At 36.6% G+C, this 10,695-nt stretch overlaps 1 protein-coding gene across 5 annotated transcripts in view; it reads right to left on the bottom strand.

Moving 5' to 3' along the window:
* Positions 1-2,312, bottom strand: part of CFAP300 (cilia and flagella associated protein 300) — a 60,611-nt gene extending 58,299 nt beyond the window's left edge. For 3 of the 5 annotated variants that reach the window (XM_007494962.3, XM_056794458.1, XM_056794457.1), the window contains exon 1: positions 2,064-2,308. The gene's annotated coding sequence lies outside the window, so the exon portion shown is untranslated. Of the gene's footprint in view, positions 1-2,063 lie in introns of all 5 variants that reach the window. The other 2 variants (XM_056794459.1, XM_001366085.4) reach the window with 2 other exon arrangements.
* Between the last annotated feature and the right edge of the window lie 8,383 nt (positions 2,313-10,695).

Below are 10,695 nucleotides of genomic sequence, written 5' to 3' on the forward strand. Positions count from 1 at the left end.
TTCCCTTCCCTTCCCTTCCCTTCCCTTCCCTTCCCTTCCCTTCCCTTCCCTTCCCTTCCCTTCCCTTCCCTTCCCTTCCCTTCCCTTCCCTTCCCTTCCCTTCCCTTCCCTTCCCTTCCCTTCCCTTCCCTTCCCTTCCCTTCCCTTCCTTCCCTTCCTTCCCTTCCCTTCCCTTCCCTTCCCTTCCCTTCCCTTCCCTTCCCTTCCCTTCCCTTCCCTTCCCTTCCCTTCCCTTCCCTTCCCTTCCCTTCCCTTCCTTCCCTTCCCTTCCCTTCCCTTCCCTTCCCTTCCCTTCCCTTCCCTTCCCTTCCCTTCCCTTCCCTTCCCTTCCCTTCCCTTCCCTTCCCTTCCCTTCCCTTCCCTTCTTCCTTCTTTTCTTCAATTCAAAGGATGAACTTTTAACCTAAGCTAGCTTGCTGGCACTGGACAAAAGAAATGAAATATCCCTAGGATTATAAACTAAATACACAAAACAAATTGTGACCACTCTTCTGTGAGGAGAAGCTGCCAGCTGCCAATGGCTAGCATAGCATTAGATTCAGAAATTCAACAAAGAATCAGTGGATGACAATAGTCCAGAAGAGAATCATCAGTATAGGACTTAACAGGTAGGAACATTGTGGGGAAAAACAAACAAACAAACAAACAAACAAACAAACAAACAAACAAACAAACAAACAAACAAACAAACTAAAACAGTCCAACAGATGATTCCAGAAGATCACTGCTCAATGGAAAAGTTAGCCTAGTAGATAATATTAGTAAGTAATCACCAAAAGGACATAATTTGCAGTGACTCTGGAGGCAAAGAGGGATTCTGCTTAGGACTTAAGACTTAGGAACATGATTTTCTTTGGCTATGAAAATTCATTGATAATGTATTTTCTCAGGTCCCTTTCTCATGTGTTTCCTACATGTGTTCCCACTTGCATCCTTTAAAATTCGACTCATTTCTATATATTTGAGAAATGAGACCTTTAATCAGAGATACTTGTAAAATTTCACTTACCCCTCTCCCCAGTTTTCTGCTTTCCTTATAATCTCTGCTGCATTGGTTTTGTTTTTGTAGTAACTTTTAAATTTGGTGTACACTAAATTGCCAATGTTGCTTGGGGATAAGTACTTCCCTTTTTCATAAATCTGACCAGTAAATTTCATGACCTATTATTTGATTATACAATGGTATCACCATTTACATCTAAATGATGTACCCATTTTGATCTTATTGTGATCTATGGTATAAGATTTTGATGTAGACCCAATTTCTGTCAAATTTCTTTCCTGGTTTTCCCAGCAATTTTTGGTCAAATAGTTTTTGTCCCCGAATCTGGGATCTTTGGGCTTATCAAAAACTAGATTACTATGGTCATTACTATATATTCTGTACTTAATCTAGTCCACTGATCCACCACTCTCTTAGCCAGTATGATTATTTTGATTACTGCTTTATAATACAGTTTGAGAGCAAGTGCTGCTAGGCTACCTTCTTTCACAAATTACATTATTTTTCATTAATTCTCTTGATATTCTTGATATTTTGTCCTGTAATTTTGGGGGGCTCTAGTTCCTTAGATGGAGAAATAAGGGTTGAAGGCATCGAGGAAAGGGTTGATGAAATGGTTTCCTCACTACCCCTTCCCAAAGTCCTCCCGATTACTTAAGAGGAGACAGAATGAAGATCTCCCTTTGGTGAAGGCTTGCCCTTTGAGGGATGTGCCAGTCCTCAAAGGCAGTGGGGAAGTCTTCTCTCCAAGGAGAGGTATCTGGGACCCCAATCCAGATATGCGTTACTTTGGAACGCTCACAAGCCTCCCTCTTGAGTCTTCTTGAAAGCTGGCAGCAAGATGGAGTCTGCCAATGAGCTTACTCTCTAGATGTAAATAAACAAGATTAAATTCACTATCTGATTGCTCAATGTGGTTTATTTGTGAATTGGGGGCAAAGGAGAAGTAGGTAAAGTATGGGGTTGTGGTCACCCCTAATTTATAACTAGTTGCCCCTGTTAGTTGCTGTTAGTTCTGTAGGCTAGGGAGAATTAGAAAGGGGGAGAGAGTACGACTCACCAAGTTGAGTCCAGTATCTCAATAGTTCATGGAATGAAAGTCTTCAGAGAAGTTAGGGTTGGTTTCACAGGAACCAGCAATGTTAGGATTTCTGTCAGAGACAGAAATCTCCAAAGGTGTCTTGAAAAATGGCATAGAGAAACAACTCTTCCACTCCCTTCTGTGTCTCAGCACTCAAGACCCCCTCCTTAGAATTTCCCAGAAGTCCTTGTCCAGTTTCCAACTGCCATTCCTGCCTCATGCACTGTAGAATGCTCAACATCCCATTTCCCCTGACAATTCTTTTTTCTTACCCCCCATCATTACAGTCCTTTAAGATGAATTGTTATTTTTTTCTAGCTCTATAATTTTTTATAGTATAATCATTATGGCATTGAATATTTAGGTTAAATTGTAATTTTATTATATTGGGTCGGCCAACTAATGAGCAATTCATATTTTTCTAAATGTTTGGATCCAACTATGTGAAAATTATTTTGTAATTGTCTTCATACAATTCCTGTGTTTGTCTTGGGAGTTAGATTTCCAAGTACTCTATTGTATACAATTATTTTAAATGGAATTTCCCTTTCTATCACTTGCTTTTGGAATTTGTTGGTAATATGAAGATGATTTATGTGGATTTATTTTACATCCTGCAACTTTGCTAAAGTTATTTCAAATAAACTTCTATTTGAAATATCTTCTTTTCATTTTCTAGGATGCTGTAGTGTAAAAAGAATATCTAAATGAATTGATAAGGGATATAAACTGCTTAGACACTTTGTTTGCTGTGCTTACAAAGTATCTTCAGTTTATATAAGTGAAATAAAGCTCATAAGCGAACTCTTCAGAGTCAGGTGCAAGGATGATAAGGAGATTCTTATTATTAAAAATAAACTATTTATTGAGAATATAAGGATATAAAAGGATTTCTAACTCTAAGGGGTCCTAATTCTACCCAAAATAAAACTCCCTGGTTACGCAAGGAACTGCTTCTCCTGTTTCCACAGGCTACACTGATCCTTCCTGATCTGACTAACCCAAATTTTCCCTATTCTACAATAAACTAATACTATTATCCGTTGTCTCCAGTCATAAAAATAACAAAGGCCAGCTGGCTGAGTTTCAGCAAGAACTAAGTTAGGACTCTGAGCCTTAAGCAGACTTAGAGTCCAAACCAAAGACCAGGTCTTTCTTTGGTCTCCTTAGAGATAAAACAATTTATGAAACAGCAATAGACAGTAGTGTTTCCCAAGTTGTAAAAGAAAATAACTTAGTTCCTTCAGGTTTTCCCCTCCTTTCCTTCTACCTCAGACAGTGAGAAGAGAGAGAAAAGATGTCACCTCCTCTCAGCACTCCAAGAGAGACCAACTTTCAACTCCCAGAGACTAACTGCCAACTACCTCAGAGCAATAGCCGCACCCAGAGAGAGCAACTGCCACAGAAAACCTTTACACCACCCAAACACACTGTCAACATTTGAAACTGACACTGTCTCAAATTTGTTTCAAATTCCAATTCTTTCTCAAGTCAGCTTCTTCACTTCTCTTATCTCTAAACTAATGTAACAAGACTTAATTTCTAATATCATCCTTATGATTTCCCCCCTTCGAATATATGGAGAGAGAAAAAAATCTCTCCTGTATGCTCACTATTCTATGTAATTCTAATGCTATACCTAACCTTATTTTTATTATATTTCCAAAAATATAGTCTTAATCTTACAGTTATCTAATCCTATTCTTATTGCTACACCTTATCTATGCTAATCTGCACAAGGGATATAAATCAAAGAAAAGAAAATTACAATGAAAATAAACAATGAAAACATGCACAAATGCAAGTGCAAAACATATAATTACAGAATTTCAAAATGCAAACAAAAACATTTTGAAACAATAAAATAGTTACAAAAGTAGGTATTATATAATTTGCAAAGATAGTTGCTTCCTTACTACCTGTTCTAAATTTTCTCTTATTTCTATAGCTGGAATTTCTAGTATAATACTGAATAATGGTGGTGATAATGGGCATCCTTCTACACTGGCCTTATTTGGAAGGCTTCCAGCTTATCTTCATTACAGATAATGCTTGCTGATAGTTTTAGATACCATTGACAATTTTATAGAAAACTTCAATTATTCCTATGACTTTATGTTTTTAATAGGAATGATTATTAAATTTTTCAAAAGCTTTTTCTGCATATATTGAGATAATATATGATTTTTGATGGTTTTGTTATTGATATGGTCAATTATGTTGATAGTTTTCCTAATATTGAATCAGACTTGCATTCCTGGTATAAATTCCACTTGGTTATGTTGTATTATTTTTGCAAAACATTGTTATAATGCCCCTGCTAATATTTTTGTTTAAAATTTTTGCATTCATATTCATTAGGAAAATTGGTCTATAGTTTTCTTTCTCTGATTTATCTCTGCCTTGTTTAGGCATTAGCACCATATTTATGTTGTAAAAGAATTTGGTAGGCTTCTTCTTGGTTTAGGGATCAACATACTTGTGTGAAATATTTCCATATAATTTTTGTAATATTGGAATTGTTTATTATATGTTTGGTAGAATTAACTTTTGAATTTTAGGATTTAAATTAATGTCCAATGCTCCAAGTATTATATTTTATAAAGTTTATTTAATAGTCACTTGAAGTAAAGGAATAAAAAGGAAATAGAAGTATAAAAATGTAATTATCTAACCAAAATAAGACCACATGAATAGTTCTCTCTCTTCTCCCAGAAAGCCTGTTTCAGCCAGCCAAGATCACAAGAAGAGCGAGAGAGAAAGAGAGAGAGAGAGAGAGAGAGAGAGAGAGAGAGAGAGAGATGGGGTTACACAAAATTTGTATCTTCTCTACATCAGCATGTAACATGGGAAGGTAAGTGGAATGCTGGGAATTAAAGTTTTAGGGTTCAGATTCTGATTACACAACCCCCCACCAATATGATTCCCATGGGAAATGAGCATATAGAAATCTTCCAAATTTACATGTCTAGTTTCCCCATGGAATCAGTACACATAACCAACTTATATTGCTAAAGATCTTTAGCTGGAGGTACATATAATATTGTACTTTCTACGGGGAAATTATAATAATTTGGGGATTGTAAAAATTAAATTTAGTCTTTAGTAATAGCAATATTATATTTTAAGAGGTTTATTAAGGATTATTAGAATTAAGAAATAAAGAAAATACAAAATAGAAAAACCATGTGCCTAGGGCTGATTAGCCCATTCAAAACCCCCATGCTTAGCTTACCCACTACATCATTGCAATGGAAGAATGCGAAGTAGGAGTTGCTGCTAGTTAAATACTCATTGTGATCTTGCCCAGGTAAGATTATAGGGAATTCTGGGAAGTACCAAGGACTTCTGGAGATTGAAGTCTAGGGTTCAAATCTCCATTTTACATTATCCCCCTGAGGCCCTTAGGAAGATTAGTCTCTCTGCTGGGTCTTGTAAACATACCAACTTTGACATTACAATAATTTGAGGATAAGAGGAAAATTGTTAGATGCATTGACAAAAAGCCATTTAGGGGCAGTCCCCTTTGGCATGAAAGTATACATACAAATAAATGGTCAATAAACCACACCCAAAGTTCATTCTTGATCTTTCTTGTGCAGCTTGTGGTCTATGGAGGCATCTTCATGGTGTCTTCTCCAAATAGTTCAGTTTCTGGATTCTGAGAGGTATCATGTTTCTTAACCTAAAATTTCTCTCACAAGGAATTTAAACTTTGCAATTAAAAAAAAATAATTTTACATTCCCCCCCCTGAAGAGGGTGATTGAAAAACACATGGATCATTTAGGGATGCATGGCTGAGTTATGAGGTATATAAATCAATTGGCAAGAGAAATTAAAGACATTAAAAAAATCCAAATAAAAAATAATTTCTGGATGAAATATAGACGATCAAAGTCTTATGTGTAAAAATTCCAAGTAAAGGAAAAATAAATCTATAACAGGTCCTTGAACCAGGGACCAATTAAAATGATATAAGCAATTAAGCATTTACCCAGTCAGTAGCCAGGACTACAGAAAGTTGCCACATTATGAAAGACAGAATAGGGACGAGATTATAGGAGCCAGGTAGGAGCCACATTTTGGTACTATCTGTAAGTATTTTCACATACAGTGTGGATACAAGGAAGGTCTACATCTTAGCGTATGTCAAGCATCGCAACCTCAAGTCTCACACTAGGTTCAGATACTTTGTATTGGCTTAGAATTTTCATCAATCCTATCGGGATTGGTTAGTCTCTGACCTTGTGTTTGATTGGCGCTGTGCAGTTTAGATTTGTGCTTTTTTGGCCCTGTGCAATGGCTCTTTTTGTATCTTGTCCTGGAATCAGACAGAATCATTAAGCAAAGTCCCATAATTTTTTTTAAACAATTAGTGGCATACATAATTTTTATAGTCTCAAACTTTTGGGGCATGCATTGACATTATAGCAAGTATATTTTAAACATATTACTGCTAAATCAAAAAGTTAAAGAAAATCTTTTTTTAAATTTTATTTTATTTTAACATTGTTTTATTTGGTCATTTCCAAACATTATTCATTGGAAACAAAGATCATTTTCTTTTCTTCCATCCCCCCCTCCCCCCCTCCCATAGCCGACGTGTAATTTCACTGGGTATCACATGTGTCCTTGATTCGAACCCATTTCCATGTTGTTGGTATTTGCATTAGAGTGTTCATTTAGAGTCTCTCCTCAGTCATATCCCCTCAACCCCTGTAGTCAAGCAGTTGCTTTTCATCGGTGTTTTTACTCCCACAGTTTATCCTCTGCTTGTGGATAGTGTTTTTTAGATCCCTGCAGATTGTTCAGGGACATTGCATTGACAATAATGGAGAAGTCCATTACATTCGATTGTACCACAGTGTATCAGTCTCTGTGTACAATGTTTTCCTGGTTTTGCTCCTTTTGCTCTGCATCACTTCCTGGAGGTTGTTCCAGTCTCCATGGAATTCCTCCACTTTATTATTCCTTTTAGCACAATAGCATTCCATCACCAACATATACCACAATTTGTCCAGCCATTTTCCAATTGAGGGGCATCCCCTCATTTTCCAATTTTTGGCCACCACAAAGAGTGCAGCTATGAATATTCTTGTACAAGTCTTTTTCCTTATTATCTCATTGGGGTACAAGCCCAGTAGTGCTATGGCTGGATCAAAGGGCAGACAATCTTTTATTGCCCTTTGGGCATAATTCCAAATTGCCCTCCAGAATGGACAGATCAATTCACAACTCCACCAGCAATGAATTAGTGTCCCCACTTTGCCACATCCCCTCCAGCATTCATTATTTTCCACAGCTGTCATGTGAGCCAATCTGCTAGGTGTGAGGTGATACCTCAGAGTTGTTTTGATTTGTATCTCTCTGATTATAAGATATGTAGAACACTTTTTCATGTGCTTATTAATAGTTTTGATTTCTTTGGCTGAAAACTGCCTGTTCATGTCCCTTGCCCATTTATCAATTGGAAAATGGCTTGATTTTTTGTACAATTGATTTAGCTCTTTGTAAATTTGTGTAATTAAACCTTTGTCAGAGGTTTTTATGAAGATTGTTTCCCAATTTGTTGCTTCCCTTCTGATTTTAGTTACATTGGTTTTGTTTGTACAAAACCTTTTTAATTTGATGTAGTCAGAATTATTGATTTTACATTTTGTGACTCTTTCTAAAAAAGAAAATCTTAATACTGGTGACATGTGCTTCAAATACAAAAAGGAGAGAAAAATAAAAGACTGAAATAGTATATTGCAAATGCAAGAAAATTATAATTATAAAAGAGTTTTAAAATTCAAAAATATAGCTTATAATCATTGACACACTGTGTCAGCTAAGGAAATATAGAATATCTGGCCATAATCCACTGTGAGTACAAGCAAATTATTTTTACAAGGTAACAGTTTTTTTTAATATAGTAGTACAGCATGTACAATATCCCCAAAATTCGCAATAGTCCAGTTAAATACAATAGCAAACAAACACACTATCATGTTTCACATAAGTTGCTTGGCATTTTTAAAAGCCTATGAACTGATGGATATTTATCACAATTTTTTACAGATGTAGCAAATCTTTCAATCTTGGCAAATACAGTTTTAAACAAAGTAAAATGTATTTGGGTCTAGAACATTATCAAGAAATCTAGACATCATTAAAAAATGTGGCAGAGGAGTCTAGGGAAAAAACCCCAAACATCTGTACTGTTGACGTTGGGTAAAGTGAGCTGAAGAGTTATAAATGAGAGATGCTCCTCTTTTGGGAGTCATCTAGGGGTAGTATGTCCTGGGATTACTTCCCAGCTCCTTTGGTATGAGACTGTGATGTCCCATTTTATAAATGTGGGAGGTGGGGATTAAATATTTATTTCACTTCAGCTACTAAAATGGACCTTACCTCCTATTAGGGGCAGGCAAAATGACCAGATGTTGTTTAAAAAATTCTAAAAATCATGTCTAAAGGACCCCTAAAAATCAATTTTAATTAAATTAAATTTTCCAAAGGTTGTTATACAATTGTAATCAGTTTTTTATGAAGTCTATCCATCCTTTAGGCGACAATTTACAAATTCAAAAATAGAAAAGGCTGTTTTTATATATGGGCTTATTCAATATTTGTTCAGTATAGTTATAGGGGAAAAGCAACCGAATATAACAGTAGTTAAAAACCCAGTACATTAAAATGATTCAGTGTAACAGAATAGTATTGAATGCATTAATATATGAACTTAAAACCAATAAAATTAAATATTAGACAAAACAATCAGCAAAATGCAATAAAATACAGAGATTTTTATAAAACATTGGAGTCTGAAAAGTCTTAAAAATATAACCTCCAGTGTCTTTAAGGTTCATTGGTTTTGTTTTTATATCCATTTGGATGCCTATTGTCAGAAGGCAGAAGATTGGTAAGGGGTAGGCAATGGGGTTCAAGTGACTTGCCCAGGGTCACATAGCCATGAAGTGCCTGAGGGCAGATTAGAACCCAGGACCTCCCATCTTTAGGCCTGGCTCTCAATCCACTGAGCCACAGAGCTGACTTCCCATAGTGAGGGTGGATTTTTGAATCTCAAATTGGGCCAAAGAGTTGCAGGGAGATGAATTTCTCCCCTGAATCTCAGGTGAGATAAGTAACAGAATTAGTGCATTCAAAAGATATCCTTTTAAATAAGCCATGCTTGTAACTTCCTGTTTGGAAAAGTCTCTTCCTTTTCCTCATTGTCCCCTCCCCCCCTTTGGTCCCCTGCCACCACGTGGAGGCTAATTGTAGCCTAAGGAAAGATCATCACCGTTTTTACCAGCTGGTATTTGATTCCGAAGACACAAGGGGCAGCTACCAGCAGCCTGGGTCCTGGGGTGATCTGGCTCAGAGGCTAGAGATCAGCTGGGGCTTGGCTGGGGTGGGGCAGGGTGGGATCAGGAGAGCAATCTGGGTCAAGCAGGTCCAGAGCAGATGAATGGAGCACAGAAGGAGGCAGTAGGAGCGAGTTGAATCAAAAGGCTTTGCTGAAAAGCCTTTGAGAAAAGTCGCTTAGAAAACATTATCTAGGCTATCTTTAAAAAATTTGAGAAGTTCTCATCCAAATCTTGTGGTTGCCATAACTGTAAGATTAAATTTAGTCTCTAGTAATAGAAATATTATATTTTAAGAGGTTTATTAAGGATTATTAGAATTAAGAAATAAAGACAATACAAAATAGAAAAACCATGTGCCTAGGGCTGGTTAACCCATTCAAAACCCCTGTGCTTAGCTTACCCACTATATCATTGCAATGGAAGAAGGCAAAGTAGGTGTTGCTGCCAGTTAAATAGTCATTGTGATCTTGCCCAGGTGGAAACTCAGGTGAGATTATAGGGAATTCTGGGAAGTACCAGGGACTTCTGGGGATTTAAGTCTAGGGTTCAAATATCCATTTTACAGGATAAGAGGGAAATAACAGAGAAAGAGAACAAAACTAATGATTACTGGGCGCATTGACAAAAAGCCAATTAGGGGGCAGTCCCCTTTGGCATAAGAGTTTATATTCAAAATAAGTGTTTTCAACCCTCACACTTCAATTTCACTACCTTCCAAAGTTTATTCTGGATCCTTTGGTGCAGTGGGAGATTTTTGTAGGCATCTTCATGGTGCCTTCTCCAAACAGTTCACTTTCTTGATTCGGGGAGGTAGGAAGTTTCTTATCCTAAAATTTCTCTCAAACAAAATTTTTTAATAAATTTATAATTAGACAATTGTACAAGCCCCCTCTCCCTTGAGGAGGGTTTTGACAAACAAATGGGTCACCCTGAGATGCGTGGCTGAGTTATGAGGTATGTGAATCTAACTGTTAAAAGGAAGTAAAAAAACAAGCAAACAAAAAATACAGAAGAAAAGAAGAAAAAATCAAAATTAAATTTGATATAAAAATTCTTAATAAGCAAGAATAAGCCCATAGTAGGTCCTAGAGTCAGGGCCCAATAAAGTGATTTATAGCCCCACAAGCCTGAAGGACCATTACAGCAATATTCACTTACCCAATCAGCAGCCAGGACTACAGAAAATTCCCACAGTATGAAAGACAGAAAAAGGATTAGATTTTTACAGTAAATGGGAAATATATTTCCCTGTTCTGAT

Source organism: Monodelphis domestica, chromosome 4 (assembly GCF_027887165.1).
Source record: "Monodelphis domestica isolate mMonDom1 chromosome 4, mMonDom1.pri, whole genome shotgun sequence".
In the NCBI taxonomy this organism is placed as follows: domain Eukaryota; kingdom Metazoa; phylum Chordata; class Mammalia; order Didelphimorphia; family Didelphidae; genus Monodelphis; species Monodelphis domestica.